Here is an 18,678-nt window from a genome sequence, read left to right as displayed (position 1 = left end):
ATATGTAGGTGGAATCAGCATGAAGCATCCAAGCTCAGATGGGGGCATGTGAATTCCAGAAGCTATTTGAAGGGTAGAGTAGTAGAGAACACATTTATGGAGGAATTCCCGTTGGAATAAAGATCCACGAGGTCTGCAAAATCAGCTGCAGCGAAGAAAGGTGACAACAAAGTTGGAGGTCACCATACGATCCAACTAGCATTAGTTGAAGGAAGAATGTTCGACAGTACAAAGGGAGCATTCCCTATTGTTTTTCAGATAGTGCCAAGGAATCTTTAACATTCACCTGAATAGGCAGACAGGGTCTCAGTTTAATGTTTTATCTGAAGGGTGGCACCTCTGACAACGCAACCTTCTTTCAGTCCTGGAAGGTGCTCATTTCCCTGTCGTGGGCCTTCAACCAATGATCTTGTGATTCAAGCTCTCTCCCACAACTTGAATCCACAGCCCATATAAATGCAAGTTCTTTATTTTCTGACTGGCAGGAAAGTAAGTAACTAATTAAGCTAAACTGGCATTTTTTAAATTCTTTTCATGGGATGTGGGCATCACAGAATCATATCACTGGCAAGGCCAGCATTTTTTGTCCATCCCTAATTGCCCTTGACAACTGAGTGGCTTGCTAAGCCATTTCAGAGGACAGTTAAGAGCCAAGCACATTACTGTGGGTCTAGAATCATGTGTAGGCCAGACCAGGTAAGGACAGCAGATTTCCTTCCCGAAAGGACATTAGTGAACCAGAAGAGTATTTATGGCAATCGGTGATTGTTTCATGGCACCATAGCTTTCAATTCCACATTTTTATTAATGAATTGAACTTATTAATTAGTTAGATTTTAAGGAGTGTCTTAAAGGGTGAAAGAGAGTTACAAAGGCGGAGAGATTTAGGGAGGGAATTCCAGAGCTCAGGGCGCTAACAGCTGAAGGTACAGCTGCCTATGGTGGAGCAATTAAAATCGGAGATGCTCAAGAGATCAGAATTAAAGGATCGTTGATAGCTCGGAGGATCTCTGGAGATTACACAGGTAGGGTGAGATAGCGAGGGACGAGAACATGGAGGAATTTGAAAAAAAGGATGAAAATTTTAAAATCGAGGCACTGCTTAACTGGGATCCAATTTATGTTAGCGAGCACAGAGGTGGTGCGTCAACAGGATTTGGTGCAAGTTAGGACACAGACAGCAGAGTTTTGGATGAGCTCAAGTTTATGAAGGGTAAATAAGGGAGGGCATCCAGGAGTGTGTTGAAATAGTCAAATCTAGAGATAACAAAGGCATGAATGAAGGTTTCAGCAGCAGATCAGCTGAGGCAGGGATGGAGTCAGCCAATGCGACAGAGGTGGAAATTGGCGGTCTTGGTGATGGCGGGGCTAAGTGGTTGGAAGTTTGGCTCAGGGTCAAATATGACACCAAAGTTGCAATCAATCTGGTTCAGGCTCAGACAGTTTCCAGGAAGAGGGAAGGAATCAGTGACTAGAGAATGGAGTTTGTGGCAGGGAACAAAGACAATGGCTTCAGTCTTCCCAATAATTAGTTGAAGGAAATTTCTGCTCATTCAATTCTGGATTTCGGACAAGCAGTCTGACAATTTAATGACAATTAAAATCCCTTAATATCCTTACCTAGCAAAGGTTAGAAGCTGGTGGTGGGCCTTCTTCTTGGACCGTTGTAGTCCATATAGTGAAAGTACTCCCCCAACACTGTTAGGTAGGTACTGAAGTGGTTTGATACAACTGAGAAGCTTGTTAGGCCAACTGAAGGGCAGTTAAAAGTCAACCAAGTTAGTGTGGAACTGGAGTTGCATGTCAGTCAGACCAAGTAAGAATAGGCTTCCCTCCCTAATGAAGCAATTAGCCTTTTACAAGAATCCATCATTTCATGGTCACTTTTACTGATGCCAGATTTTTATTCCCAGATTTTTTTAAAACATCTGTATTCAAATTCTCAAACTATCATGGTGGAATTTGAACATGTATTCACTAGATTATTAGTCCTGGCCTCTGGATTGCCAGTCCAGTAAAATAACCATTACACTACCATACCCATTGAGCACTATCACTATATTAGTCCTACCTTTTTCCTGTTACAACACCGATAATAGTTTATTACCAGGAAACCATATAGTCCATAATCATTAAATAACTATAAAGACGAGGATTGCTTTGTCCAAGCAGGCAGTGAACAACACATATTGGCAGGATAACGTTTCTTTGAAGCCAATGGGCTAAAAGCTCCAAAGTCTGGCAGGACTGGAATTATTTGATGCCAAAAGGCAGCGAGCTCCATAGATTGGCAGTAGAAAAGCTAAATATTTTTCTTCTGTGCTCAGTTTACTACTGTGTTTTCTTTCTAGGGTTTTCTTTCACGGTTTTGACCCCTCTTCCAATGGTGTGGAACTTAAGCCGGTGAAGACCCTGTGATTAGCAGAAGCCCCTCCAGACATCTCACCCAACTGAATATTCCTAATGAATAATCGCAGCAGACTACCAAACCTCATGGCAGTCAGGGTTGGGGAGAGAAAATTCATGGCCAAGCCTGATCCTCGCAAACATTCTTTCCAATAGGACCGCTGCATAGGATCAGGAACAGAAACATTTGCTGATTTCCCCATCCTCCAACTCCTTGGTCCAGGAGTAACTAAGGCCAATTGCTCACCTTGTTTAAAATGAACTAATTTGCCACATCTCCATGCAATTGTGATTCTACGCGCACGTTTTTTTGAAGCAAAGATTTGAAAAGAACTGAGATTGGGAAGGGTTAAGAAATCCATCATGAGAAAATAATTAAATGTTTTGCTGCTCTTAAATCAATCATCTACTGTCTGATCAATTGGAAAGCACATTTCAGCCTAGACTAACTATGTAACTTGAGGAGTCAACAGTTTATTTGCCAGAGATGTCAAAATGTGCTTTAGTTCCTCAATAGTAGTCAAACACCGGCTGAGTATATCGCCTGCGCCTAATGCATTCTGTCAACAGTCCAATTCACTTCACTAAGGAAAATATGTACCAACTCCACAGATTACAGAAGAGACTCTTCAGAAAAGAGAGTGTACTCTTGTCACAAGGGACAAATAATGGTGTGAAAAGCAAAGAGCTTGTGTTTGACGGTGTGTAAATGTGTGAGCGAGGCAAGTTTTCAGTTTTACTCAAGCAACAAAAGCGAGGACAGGAGGGAAGGGAGAGGGGAGAGAAAAGGCTCTTTGAATGACTTAATGAATGAATACACAACATGTGCTGAGTTCTACACATCAGCAAGGTCACAGATCTATTCTCATTCTCAGCTGATATTTCCTTAAGTTGGAATTTAAGGCACAGTTTTCTGATTTTGCACTTTCAGCAGCAACCATTGTCGGAGAATTGCGCACAGCACCTGCCTGAATTTCTGATATGTACTTCCAGCAGGTGGCACTTAAATCAGAAAATCAATACATTCATGAGGATCCCAATCTTTCTACCAGAGTCCAAGAGAAAAAAAGTGAGGAACCAATTTTTACAAGGTGGCTGTTCATAGCATCTATGTAGAAGGGATACGGCAGCTACCTGTTTCCATATGATTGAAATCTGGAGCTGATCCATGGTACTGCATCACATCCCACCCCAGAGACTTGAGCACAAAATCTAGGCCTCCAGTGCAGTACTTAGAGAGCACTGCACTGTTTTTTTTTCATTCATTCATGGGATGTGGGCATCGCTGGCCAGGCCTGCATTTATTGCCCATCCCTAATTGTCCTTGAGAAGGTGGTGGTGAGCAGCCTTCTTGAACCGCTGCAGTCCATGTGGGGTAGGTATACCCACAGTGCTGTTCAGAAGGGAGTTCCAGGATTTTGACCCAGCGACAGTGAAGGAACGGCAATATAGTTCCAAGTCAGGATGGTGTGGGACTTGGAGGGAAACTTGCAGGTGGTGGTGTTCCCATGCATTTGCTGCCCTTGTCCTTCTAGTTGGTAGAGGTCGCGGGTTTGGAAGGTGCTGTCTAAGGAGCCTTGGTGCATTGCTACATTGCGTCTTGTAGATGGTACACACTGCTGCCACTGTGCGTCGGTGGTGGAGGGAATGAATGTTTGTAGATGAGGTGCCAATCAAGCAGGTTGCTTTGTCTTGGATGGTGTCGAGCGTCTTGAGTGTTGTTGGAGCTGCACCCATCCAGGCAAGTGGAGAGTATTCCATCACACTCCTTACTTGTGCCTTATAGATGGTGGACAGGCTTTGAGGAGTCAGGAGGTGAGTTACTTGCCACAGGATTCCTAGCCTCTGACCTGCTCTTGTAGCCACGGTATTTATATGGCTACTCCAGTTCAGTTTCTGGTCAATGGTAGCCCCTAGGATGTTAATAGTTGGGGATTCAGCAATGGTAATGCCATTGAATGTCAAGGGCAGATGGTTAGATTCTCTCTTGTTGGAGATGGTCATTGCCTGGCACTTGTGTGGCATGAATGTTACTTGTTGAAGATGCTTTCTTTCAGATGAGATGTTAAACCATCTTTCCTCTTAGGTGGACGTAAAGAACAGCAGGGAAGATCTTCCCAGTGTCATTAAAACAGATTATCTAGTTGTTATCACATTGCTGTTTGTAGCACCTTGCAGTTCCTACATTACAACACTTCAAGTGACTACACTTCAAAAGTACTTTGGAATATTCTGAAGTCAGGGAAAGCGCTATATAAATGCAAGTCTCTTCTTTTCACTGTTGAAGTGTATTATAGGAACATTGTTAGCATAGCCTGTCAAGCAAGTCAGTGTATGGGATTATGGCACTTGACATCCTAAATCACTTCACATAATTAATTGCTTTGATGTGCAGTGAGTGTTGGTATGTAGGAAAGTACAGCAACTATTTTGCACACTGGTGACCACTACATCATTTTTTTGTCACAGCGCTGGTAAATTAAGGAACATTTGGTTTACAGGAAGTTCACAGCTCCCTCTACACTAGCCTAATAATGTTACCTTACTGAATCTACGTAACATACAAATTAGGAGCGGGAGTAGACCACTCGGCCCCTTGAGCCTGCTCCACCATTCAACCAGATCATGGCTGATCTGATTGTAACCTCAACTCCATGTTCCCACCTACCCCCACTAATCTTTCCCCCCCCCCCCTTTGTTATCAAAAATCTATCTACCTCTGCCTTAAAAATATTCAAAGACTCTGCTTCCACCGCCTTTTGAGGAAGAGAGTTCCAAAGACTCACGACCCTCTGAGAGAAAAAAATTCTCTTCATCTCTATCTTAAATGGGCAACCCCTTATTTTTAAATAATGACCCCTAGTTCTAGATTCTCGCACAAGGGGAAACATCCTTTCCACATCCATCCTGTCAAGATCCCTCAGAATCGTTTATGTTTCAACCAAGCCACTCTTACTCTTACTCTTCTAAATTCCAGCAGATTCAAATCTAGCCTGTCCAACCTTTCCTCAAAGACAACCCGCCCATTCCATGTATTAGTCCAGTAAACCTTCTCTGAACTGCTCCAACGCATTTACATCCTTCCTTAAATAAGGAGACCAATACTGCACACTGTACTCCAGATGTGGTCTCACCAATGACCTGCATAACTGAAACATAACCTCCCTCCCTTTGTATTCAATTCCCCTCGCAACAAATGATAACATTCTATTAGCTTTCCTAATTACTTGTCGAACCTGAATACTAACCTTTTGCGATTCATGCACTAGGACACCCAGATTCCTCTGCACCTCAGAGCTCTGCAATCTCTCACCATTTAGATAATATGCTTCTTTTTTATTCTTCCTGCCAAAATGGACAATAACACATTTTTCCACATTATACTTTATTTGCCAGATCTTTGGCCACTCATTTAACCTATCTATATCCCTTTGCAGCTTCCTTATATCCTCTTTACAACTTACTTTCCTACCTATCCTTGTGTCATCTGAAAATAAGTAATACTTTCCAGTTCCCAATTTCAGATTGAGATTGTTGAACTAGTATCAAATCTCCAAATCCAATTTTTACCCTGCAAACCCATAGCCCATTGAGAACTGGGTTTGAAGCAAAACATCCCTTTTTGTCCCCCTTTTCAGTGCAGCATGTGTTCACATATGTGTGTGCATCCATGCATGTGTATATGAATGCATGCATATGAGCAAATGTGTGCATGTACCTGTGTACATGTGTGTCTGCACATCTGTGTGTGCATTTGGATATATATGTGTGTATGCAGGCATATGCATATGTATATGTGTGCAAATGCGTGGTCGGCATTTGACAGGTCTGGCACTGCCAAAATTGACCACTGTGGTGGTTGCTGGTTTGAGGAGGAGGGAGGCTGCTGGTTGGCTGTCCAACTTCTTAGACTTGTAGCGCTGGCAGGAGACCAGGAGAGGAGATCCTCTGGATAGCGTGTGGAGCAAATATGGTCTCTAGAAGGCAAGAAGGAACAGTATATAGGGCTCCCAGTGGCAACAGCCATAGGCAGAATACCTGGAATTAGCAGCTAGCATCTGAGTCTTCCAATGGTTTGGCAGAGTAGGGGGCCTGGCACCATCATCATAGAGATTCCAGCCGAATGAATGATGAATAGGCTGTTTGTTTGTAAGGTACCCCAATGGCTCCTTCTTGGAAAAACATTAACATTACATTTCTCATATTACCAATAATTGCCCAAGAATCTGTCCTTAACTGTTATACTACAGAAATACAATAATATTTCCAAACATTGTTGAAAGTTATGAGCAATCAGTAGGAACTGCTGCCCTCCCGGCCTCACTCTGTTTGCCTCTTTCCCTCCTTAGATGGAGTGTCCCTAAGAGTGAGCAAATCCTTGTTGGAATAAAAACCCAATTCTCTCACTGGCCTTTACATTTTAAAATTAGGACAATACAAATTCCTCATCAATATAACAACTGGCACTACATGCCAATAAGTAGCTCGTTGCATGATAAGGCACTGTATTAGTGTAACTATGGGGGTAAATCTACTCGAGGCTTCTTCTGTTGTCACTCTAACTTTGTCAGAATCATAGAATGATAAAGCACAGAAGGAGGCCATTCAACCCATCATCCCTGTGCCGGATCTTTGAAAGAACTATCCAATTACTCCCAATCCTCTGCTCTTGCCCCACAATCCTGCAAATTTTTCCTTTTCAAGTATTTATCCAATTCACTTTTAAATTTACCTATTGAATCTGCTTCCACCACCCATTCAGGTAGTGCATTCCAAATCATAACAATTTGCTGTGTAAAACATTTCTCCTCATCTCTCTCTTGTGCTTTTTGCCCATTATCTTAATTCTGTGTCCTCTGGTTAAACACCCTCCTCCAAGTGGAACAAGCTACTCTCTGCAGAGTAATCCAATCAGTCCCATTCCCCCACTGTATCCCCATAGCCCTGCAAGTTTATTTCCTTCAGGTGCCCATCTAATTTCCTTTTGAAATCATTCATCGTTTCCACTTCCACCACCCTCGTAGACACGACTTGCAGGTCAATACCATTCACTGTGTAAAAGAGCTTTTTCTTCATATCCCTCCTGCATCTCCTGCCCAAAACATCCCCTAGTCCTTGTACCATCAGCCAATGGGAACAGCCTTTCTTTGTCTACCCTATCCAAACCTGCCATAATCTTGTACACTTCTATCAAATCTCCCCTCAATCTCCTTTGCTTCAAGGAGAACAACCCCAGCTTCTTCGACCTAACCTTGTAGCTAAAATCCCTCATCCCTGGTATCATTCTGGTAAATCTCCTCTGCACCCTCTCAAGAACCCTCACATCCTTCCTAAATTGTGGTGACCAGAACTGGATGCAATACTCTAGTTGTGGCCTGACCAGAGATTTGTATTCAATACATCTATTCTGCTTCTCTGCTTTTGTACTCAATACCTCTATTTATGAAGCCCAAGATCCCATATGCTTTGCTAACTACTCTCTCAATATGTCCTGCCACCTTCAAAGATCTATACACATGAACTCCCAGGTCCCTCTGTCCCTGTACACTCGCTCGAACTGTGCCATTGAGTCTATATTGCCTCTCCCTATTCCTTCAGCCAAAATTAATCACACTTCTCTGTATTAAATTCTATCTTCCACTTGTCTGCCCATTCTGCTAGCCTATTTATGTTCTATTGCAGTCAATTGGCACTGTCATAACTGTCAGCCATACCTCCAAGTTTGATATCATCGGCAAATTTTGAAATGTTACTCTGTATGCCAATATCCAAGTCATTTATATATATATCAAAAAAGCAGTGGTCTTAGTACTGACCCTTGGAGAACACCACTGTCTAGAATCCTCCAGTCTGAAAAATAGCCAATTACCATGACTATCTTTTTTCTGTCTTTAAGCCAATTTTTAATCCAAGCTAATATTGTTAACCAGCCTTTTATGTGGTACTTTCTCAAATGCTTTCTTAAAAACCATATAGACAACATCCATTGCTTTCCCTTCATCAAACTTCAGTGTTGCTTATTAAAAAATGTATTTGGTTTAGCCAAGCATGATCTGCCTTTTACAAATCTGTGCTGACTATCCTTAATTAACTCAAACCTCTCCAAGTGCCTTTTGCTTATTTTCCCTGATTATAGCTTCTAAACCCATAACCATCACCAATGTTAAAGTGATGTGTCTGTGGTTATAAGGAATGTCCTTACACCCTTTCTTGAATAAGGATGTCACACTTGTCCTCTGGCACCTCCCGTGTATCTAGGGAAGATTGTAAGATTATGGCAAGTCCTTCCGCTATCTCCACCCCCACTTTCTTTAGCAATATGAGATGCAAGTCATCCGGACTGGGCGACCTATCCACTCTAAGCATAGCCAGCCTTCTTAGTAAACACCAATACAAAGTACTCATTAAGTATTATAGACTTGCCCCGCACTTCTAAGCATATATCACCTTCTTTGTCCCTACTAGGTCCCATCCTGCCTCTTAATACCCGCTTACTATTTACATGTGGTAGAAGATTTTTGGGTTTCCTTTTACATTAACTGACATTCTATTCTTATGTTCCTCTTCACTTCCCCTCTCAGCTTATTGTATTTGGCCTGGTTCTCGCTTGAAGAATTCACCTGGCATGCATCATGCACCCTCTTCTTTTGTTGCATCTTATTCTCTATCTCCATTGTTATCCAAGGATCCCTGGCTTTGATTCTCTTACCTTTCTCCCTTGTTGGAATGTATCTAGCCTGTACCTGATACATCTCCTCCTTAAAGATCACCCATTGTTCTGCTACAGTTTTTCCTGTCAATCTTTGGCTCCATTTTACTCTGGCTAGATGCTTTCTCATCCCATTGAATTTTGAAGACTTTGGAAAGCAAAGAGATGTTGGAGATTGTATGGTAGTTTTCAAGGATGAAAGCGTCACATGTTGTTTTCCGAGGCGAGGACTAATGACAAAAAATTTGAATGGCGAGGGGGGAGTACCCGAGGAGAGAGAACTATTAACAATCTCAGCTAACATGGAAACAAGGATGTGAAGGTACCCTTTACCTTTTCACCTGCCCTTTCACTTTCATTTTAAAATCTCATATGGATTCTGCTTTAACCATTTGTTCTGGTAAGGCATTCTAACAATCGTAACAAAGCTCTGTCTTAAAAAAAATCCAGCTAACCTATTCTTTTTTTCTTTTGGTGCTGATTTTAAATTGATGCCCTGTACAATTCACAATGATGGTTTGGATTTCTGGCCCCTGCTAGGGACAGGATTGGAGGCAGGCAGGAGCTAAAAATAGCCCCGCTGGCCTGCATGCCGTTTCCCCAGTGCCATCCCACCTCCGGACCATTTTTGCAGAGGCAGGATAGGGACTAGCAGGGCTACCCACTCAGACATGGTGGGTAGCCGATCAGGGTCATTAAGAGCCTGATTGAGGGCAATTAAAGTTCAAAAATCTCTCAGATCTCCTCGTAACCTTCACTGTTCTCGTGAAACGTACTCCAGTTTTTCTAGTCTCTCCTCATGATGAAAGCCTCTGGTATTATCTTACTGAGTTTGTTCTGCACCCTTTCCATGACCTTGCGATAAAAAAGGTGGCGCAGCGGTTAGCACCACCGCCTCACAACTCCAGCGATCTGGGTTCGATTTTGGGTACTGCCTGTGCGGAGTTTGCAAGTTCTCTTTGTAACTGTGTGGGTTTCTGCCGGGTGCTCTGGTTTCCTCCAACAGCCAAAGACTTGCAGGTTGTTAGGTATATTGACCATTATAAATTGCCCCTTGTGTAGGCAGGTGGTAGGCGAATGGTGGGGATGTGGTAGGGAATATGGGATTAATGTCGGATTAGTATAAATGGGTGGTTGTTGGTTGGCACAGACTCAGTGGACTGAAGGGCCTGTTTCAGTGCTGTATCTCTATGACTAAAGAACTTGAATTTATATAGTGCCTTTCACAAGGTCCCAAAGTGCTTTACAACTAATGAACGACTTTTAAAGTGTAGTCACTGTTGTAATGAATGAAACACAGCAGCCAATCTACAGAGTAAGGTCCCACAAATAATAACAGATCATTTTTTTTTAGTGATGTTGGCTAAGGAATTATATATTAGTCAGAATACCATGAAGAACTTTCTTACTCTTCTTCAAATAGTGTCATGGGATCTTTTATGTCCCAGCTCCAACAGTGCAGCACTCCCTCAGTACTGGACTGAACTGTTAGCTCAATTTTCAGGTTCTACCGGGAGAGGAAACGGACGCAGATGGGAGACCAAAATACAGGCACCAGTCGGCATGCTGGTTTTCCAATGCCATTCCTAGTGCCAGCGATTTTCACCAAGGCAGGGGGAGGGCAGGCCCAAGATCCACCCGATCCATTAAGAAAGTCAATGAACATTGTTGAAGAGCTCATGAGAGCTTGTTAAGAGTCATATTCTGATTTTTATGGGGGCGCACGGGCTGCATGCGCTGACTGGGGCAGACCAGCTGAATGGAGATGGACACACTGCGGCCTCCTCAGGTAATTATGTGGGCCCCATGAAAAGAATGCAGAGGGGAACTTAGCCAGTGGGAAACAGATGCCACCAGGTAAGCGCAGGTTGAGGGAAGAGTGGTCATTAAGCACACGGGCAGTGCAGGGGTCATCACCCTCCTGGCACCGCAGGGGCATAAGAGGAGGAGGCAAGACTGCCAAACACAATTGGGGGACCATCTGAGCACAAGGAAGGTTGAAGCTGGCATGGGGCCATGACTCACTGAATTTGCGAGGCAACACCTTCTGCAGAAAGGACTGAAGCCCAAGCAACAGGAGGGCAAGGGAAAGGAAAGAGGGGCAGGAAGGATATAGAGACCATACCCTCAGGATAGGATCTACTGTCAAAGATGGAGCTACCTGGAGATGACCGAGAATCTGTGTCGCAAGGGGCTGTGACTCTCCAGGCAGCCAGTCACAGAGATCTGTGCCCTCATTGCTGAAGATCTCAGACATTGCAGCACTGTTTACCATGCCCTACCAGTAGCCATCAAAGTCACTGTGGCCTTGAATTTCTTTGCTTCTGGCTCCTTCCAAGGATCAGCTGCGGACCTTGGTGACATCTTGCAAATGGCAGCACACTGCTGCATCTCACAGGTCATTGATGCCCTGTTTGCAAGAACTGGGCAGTACATTCAACTTCAGACAGATGCAGCCTCGCAGGTACAAAGAGCAGTGGGTATCGCCTCCATCGTGGATTCCCCCATCGATTGCACTAAATGGCCATCAAGGTACCCAGTGACCAGTCAGTTAGATTCATCAACAGGAAAGGCTTCCACTCCTTTAAGGTTCAGCTGGTCTGCGACCACAACAAGAGCTTCCTCCCTGTGTGTGCTCACTTTGCAGGCAGCTGCCATGACTCCTTCATCCTCCGGCAGTCTAGTCTGTTGCAGCTCATCACTGCACCCCTCAAACTACATGGATGGATCCTAGGGGACAAAGGATATCCCTTGAAGAGATGGCTACTGACTTCTCTATGAGAGCCTGAGATAGAGGCACAGAGGCGATACAATCATAGCCATCTGTTTACAAGGACCACTGTCAAGCAGGCCATTGGGCTTCTGAAGATGCAGTTCTTGACTAGTAGGGTGGCACCCTGCAATGCATTCCTGCAAGGATCTCCCTCATTGGTAGTCTGCTGCATTCTCCATAACATGGCCCTTCAGAGAGGTGTGCACCTTTGACGACAGTGAGGCTCTCGAAGGACACAGCTCATCGGAGGAAGTGTAGGACATGGAAGAGGAGGAGCAGGAGGAGGAAGAGGACACAGATGGGGAAGATGCAGAACAGTGGGGTGCCCCAATTGCACAGGGAAGTGGCTGGGCCTGACCGGGGACTCAAGGATCTTATCAGGATACCATCAACATCAGAGATCATCAGATCAGGTCTCGTTTCGAGTGAGCCCCTCTAATTCAGGAGCACCTGCATGCTCTGGAACTCACTCTGAGCTGCTTGTGCTAACACTTCCATTGAAGATGCAGCTTGGAACACGTAATCTCTTACCGGCAATGAAGGATGCACACCTGCCCAGAGGTTTCACTATCACCGTAGACAGACCCTTACTCACCTTACCACTTCATACCTCTATTCTGTTACCGCTATTAATTACAGGATGCTTCATGTGTTGATATTTACATGGTGCTCATAAAGGAAAACAGTGCACAGTTACAGGTAGAAGACACCTCCGTGACCCACTCTGTGCTCTGCCCGGTGCAGTGGCCTCCATGCTCAGCCACGTCTACTCTGTGCCCCCTTGTAACCTCGGAAGAGGTGGAGGCAGCCTGTTCACTTATCTCTGCCTGTGGCTGAGATGCACGTGACGGTCGACCTTGTCGTGGAGGTGCCGGGGGAGGCACCTCCAGAGGCTGCTGCTCCTGAATCAGTGCAAGGGCAGCCTCCTTCACTGGGCCCTGCTGCACAGATGCTTCCTCTGTCAGAGGGGCCATGGAGGCCAAAGGTAATGATGGTGCCCCTTGAGGAGTAGAACCCTCATCCTGCTTGGCAACATCCTCAGCCCTTGGCTGGCACTCTGGATGGCTGAAAGGAAGTACCAGTTGGGGCACAATTGGCATTACCTGCAAACATCTGGCCATCAGCGCCGCTGACTGTTCCATGCCACACACTGTCATCTGTGTGAACGACAGTGCATAGTTCCTGCATGCACCCTATGTGCTACCGCATATAGCTCCCCGGGAGGTTGGTCACTCTCTTAATGGAGGAGCTCATGCACTCAAATCCCTGAGCCATTGTGGTGCACATGAGCTGAATGGACTCCTCCATTCTCAGCCCATGACCCCACACTGCCTCAGGGAACGGAGAACATCTGCTGCTGGTGGTCTATGTAGAGCCTCCTTTCCTGTGACTCCTGAGGCCCTGCATCTGTGCCCAGCTGAGCAGGGCTGTGTCTGTCCTCCCTTCTCCGAGGGAGACTGCCAACAGCTGCCTCTGCCTCTGGCACCTCTTCCTGCTCACTACTGCTGTGGTCATCACTCAGTACCACCTTATCTAACCGTGCGTGAGGACCCACTGAGGTGACTGTATCTATGCTGTGGTGGATGTGCTTCCTCTGAGCTTTGCTACTGCTACACTTGGTCTCATTGCACAAGACACAAGAAGAGATAATGAGAACTAACCTTAGAGATCAGAAGCCACTGCAGTTCTGAGACTTCCCAATGCAACTCAATCTTCGGTAATAAAAACAAGAAATGCAGGAAATGCTCAGCAGGTCTGGCAGCATCTGTGGACAGAGAAGCAGAGTTAACATTTCAGGTCAGTGACCCTACATCAGAACTGACAAATATTAGAAATGTAAAAGGTTTTAAGCAAGTAAAGCAGGGGATGGGGCAAGAGATAACAAAAGAGAAGGTGTTGATAGGACAAGGTCACAGAAGGTCATGGAACAAAGGCAAACAGTATGTTAATGGTGTGCTGAAAAACAAAGCATTAGTACAGAGAGGGTGTGAATTGACTGTAAAGCACAAAGCACACCAAGCACAAACTTAAAAAAAAATAGAAACAGTGGGTAGGCACAGTAGAAATAAACTAAACAAACAAACAGTGTTCGTTAGGCTGTCGGATGGGGTGGATTGCAAAGCCCCCCTTAATGAATGTGCAGCTCTGGTCACCTCATTACAGAAAGGATGTAATTGCACTGGACAGTACAGAGGAGATTTACAAGGATGTTGCCGGGACTGAACAAATGCAACTATGAGGAAAGATTGGATTGGCTGGGGTTGTTCTCCTTGGAACAGCCAAGGCTAGGGGGAGATTTGATTGAGATGTACAAAATTGTGAGGGGCCTGGATTGAGTGGATATGAAGGACCTACTTACCTTAGCAGAGTGGTCAGTGACTAGGGGGCATAGATTTAAAGTGATTGGTAGAAGGATTAGAGGGGAGATGAGTAAAGGTTTTTTCACCCAGAGGGTGGTGGGGGTCTGGAACTCACTGCCCGAAAGGGTAGTTGAGGCAGAAACCCTCAATCCATTCAAAAGAAGTCTGGATATGGACCTCAAGTGCCATAATCTGAAGGACTACGGACCAAATGCTGGAAGATGGGATTAGAATGGGTGGAACGTTTTTTGGCTGGCACAGACACAGTGGGCCAAGTGGCCTCGTTCTGTGCCGTAAACTTTCTATGACTGTATGAATGCATTGCACTCTCTAATCACCATTTCCACCACAGATGCCCATTTTGCCATGCCCAACTTCCTCATTATCCATGACACTGGCTATGTCCATGGCTACATTGTCCATGTTGGTAATAATGTGATGGTGGGGAACCCCTCTTTCGGGAATTATGAGCCTGTTTCTCCGCAAGGACAAAAGAGAGAGAGAGTTAAGGCATTGCTGCCTTCTATGGCAAATGCCAGCTGTTGCTATTCATTAGAGGTTGCGTGTCTCAGTGCTGACAGGTCCTCAGCAGCACTATGGCTCTGAGTCTTTCTGGGGAGTCAGTAAGTGCCCTGGGCACGACCCCCCCACACCCCCCCCCCCCCATCCCCCATCCCCCATCCCCCAATTTTCTGGAGCAACATGCATCCTGAGGTTCCTCAGCTGGTCTGTCGGCTGGAAAGAGAATACCCTGAGGCCTGGGGGTTGTACTTACCTTGCCAGAGCGTATCAGATCATTAAACCTCTTACGACATTGGATCCAGTTTCTGCGCACCACACTCCTTCTGTTGACTGTGTCAGCTATCTCCGACCAGGCCTCTCAGTCTGGGTGGGTGGCCTCCTCCTGCCACTCTCCAGGAAAAGGACCTCCTTCACAACCTCCAGGTCAAATCGAGGGACTGCCCTGCCCTAAGTTCCAGACCTCTGGCTCTCCTGAGACATTAAAATTTCTCCGAATGTATGATCTTGCAAACAGTAACACTGAAATGGCAGCCACAGTCTGTTTAAACCAGGCCTGCGCTTGAACAGTCCTTGACTGTTTCCATCCCCGTAGCTGATAATTAGCCACCAAACCCTTCTCCAGGCCAATTAAAGGGGCACCCCTGTGAAAGTTGGGGTCAGTGACTCTTTCTGGCTGCAAATTTCCCTCTCCAGAAGGAAAACCCTGCCACAAGCCTCCAAAGTGGGATTTGAACCCATGATCTCCTAAACACAGGGGTGAGTGCGATACTGACAGAGCTATGGTAGTACACAATAGCTCCCTGTCTTTGCCATAATGACAGGGGATCCTCAGCCAGCTGGAATTTCCTCCCACACCTTGCCTGTGTCCTTACCCTTGGCCCATTCCCTAACACAGGACGATTTAGAGGCATAGGGCAGGCACCAAGTTCATTTATGTTGCCACTACAGGACCTGCCTCAGGTGAGGTAAGGGAGAGAAACCGTTGCGACACTTTGCCACAAGGTAGCGTTGCTGGTGGATGATCAGTAAAAATATTTCTTTAGTCTTAAAATTTTTAACTTACTACTTTGAATTAGGAAAACGGGCAATTCAAATTTAAAATCACTATGATCACAGCCTTTAATAATGCTAGATGCCAAGAACATACAAACACAAGTATTCCCTGCATCCAGACACAAACAATGGGAATATGTTGTAGAACAGCATCCTATCAATTGCTATCAACCCATTATTTGCATCTTAATATAATACCCTTGCCTTATTTGAACAGATGTATTGTATTTCTGACATTACTTCCAGGGTGTGGCACAGTGTCGCAGTGATTAGCACCGCAGCCTCACAGCTCTGGGGACCCGGGTTCGATTCTGGGTACTGCCTGTGTGGAGTTTGCAAGTTCTCCCTGTGTCTGTGTGTGGGTTTTTGCCAGGTACTCCAGTTTCCTCCCACAGCCAAAGACTTGCAGGTGATAGGTAAATTGGCCATTGTAAATTGCCCCTAGTGTAGGTAGGTGGTAGGGAATATGGGATTACTGTAGGGTTAGTATAAATAGGTGATTGTTGGTCGGCACAGACTCGGTGGGCCGAAGGGCCTGTTTCAGTGCTGTATCTCTAAATAAAAATAAAATAATGCTGGAAATGGAGCCAGGTGTTGGAGGAGATGATGATATAGTGTCCAGCTTGATTTTCATCCTTTGACCAGTCAGTTTCCCATTACTCATCAGGAAGATTGATCCCAATATCCAAATTGAATGGTGGAATGGGCTCGAGGGACTAAATGGCTTACTCCTGTTCCTATGTCTGAAGGCTTATCACTGCTTGTGCTGCATTTCCTTGAGTGCTGTTTTTTTGCAATGAATCTAAAATAAACGGCCTAATCTGCACACACACACAGGACTGTACTCCAAGCAGATGACGCATTTGTAAATGAAGTTCCCAGTTAGAATTTCCTGGGAATTCTGTTCTTTCGTAACAACAAAAACAAAGGACTAAAAATTTGTTCACATTGCACCACTTCAAACTGCGACCAATCCTCAGGGGCAGACAGCACCACCAGTCATTACCTATGTGGCCCATGCAGCTTTCTCTATTAATATGAATGAGGAAACCCAAGCTTTGAAGCAGTGCTATGTGAATACATTTTTCGCAAAAAATCTATTTCAGGAACTCTAAGACCAGGGGCTGGATTTTCAATCCAGGGTTGGGAACCTGATGTTTTTCGGGTCCTGACCCTGTGTCAGCAGTTTTTAATTCAAAGGCCCTATTGGCCCAGAGGTGAGTTCGGTGCCCAATTAGTGGCACTGGGAGCGGCCTGGAAGCAGGACCTCATGACATAGGGAGATTTTGGAAGGCAAACAGCAACCATGACTGGGCTTACAATTATCTGGAGGAACGGAGAAGCAGTGTGGTCAGAGTGCCAGTGCTGGCATGGGTAGGCATCCCCGGGCAGACCTACACTTTTCCGATGCTGCTCTTGAGGCTTTGAGGCTGTGCTTTTCCCTCTGTCCAGCCAGACCAAGAGGGCATGGAAGGTAGGTGACCACGGAGGTAAGCAGTTGAGGAGCCATTAGAAGGACATGGGTGCAGTACAGAAAAGTGCTTTAATGATCTACTAATGTCTGGAGAGTTGAGTGGCAAGCGACACCCAGGTAACAGGCCTCTAACTCTGCAGACACCAGCATATACTCAAGCTGAGCAGACTAACTGCCCATAGTTCTACTTAACATTGTCAGATCAAATGGCCAGTAGCATCACCAAGACATCAGAAACCCTCACATATGGTATGCAATTGAGCTGAGGCCATCACTGAGGAACGAAACAGCTCATGTGAATGTCAAGCTGGAATGGGTGAGGGAGGGCAGCCTTCTCATAAATCATTCTTAATCCTGTAGGAGAAGAGTGCATAATTCAAGAGAGATGGCTTGGACTGGCTTGGCATTGACTGACATTCCAGGAGATGCCTGAGGAGCTGACTGTGCAAAGCCTGTGCTTTACAACAGAGGCCATCAGCTGAATCTATGGCTTGCTCTAGGATGACTTAAACCCCTGTCCCTATGCAACAGATCCGTAACTGTAGAAGATCAACATGGCACTCAAGTATTACAGCTCTGAATCTGAATCCTTCCAGGTATCCACAGGCATCCTGTGAAGGTTTAGTCAAGGGCAGTGAGGGCCGGCATTCAAAACATAACACCTAGTTCTGTGGGAGCAGCTGTGGAAATGCCACCATGGAGAAAAGGCAGAGGGCACTACAGGATTGCTGACTTCCCCAGAGTGCTGGGGGCAGATCAATGGAACACAAAAGAGCATAAGAAATAGGAGCTGGGTTAAGCCATTCTGCCCTTCGACCCTGCTCGGCTATTCAATAAGAATATGGCTGATCTTCGACCTCAAATCCAACTTGCCGCACTATCCCCATATTCCTTGATTCACTTAGTACCCAAAAGTCTATAGATCTCTGTCTTGAATGATTGAGCATCCACAGCTCTATGGGGTAGAAAATTCAAACATTTCAGTGAAGAAATTTGTCTTCATCTCAGTCCTAAATGACTGGCCCCTTATTATGAGACAATGCTAAGAAAACTTCCCAGTTTGATATGTTTCAATTAATTCATTTTCCTTCTAAACTCTAGGGAATATAGGCCTAGTATATTCATTCACTCCTCATAGGACAATCCTCTCATCCCAGGAATCAGTCTATTGAAATTCTATGGCACTCTCACTAAGACAAATATACTCTTCCTTAGGTAAGGAGACCAGAACTGTATGCAATATTCCATGTGTGGCTTGCCAAGGCGCTATATAATTGTAGTAAGACATCTTTACTCTTATATCCTAATCCCTTTGTAATAAAGGCTAACATACCATTTGCTTTCCTAAATGCTTGTTGGACCTGCATGTGATTCATTTACA

Source organism: Heterodontus francisci, chromosome 5, assembly GCF_036365525.1.
Source record: "Heterodontus francisci isolate sHetFra1 chromosome 5, sHetFra1.hap1, whole genome shotgun sequence".
Lineage (NCBI taxonomy): Eukaryota > Metazoa > Chordata > Chondrichthyes > Heterodontiformes > Heterodontidae > Heterodontus > Heterodontus francisci.
This window is presented reverse-complemented; position numbering follows the sequence as displayed.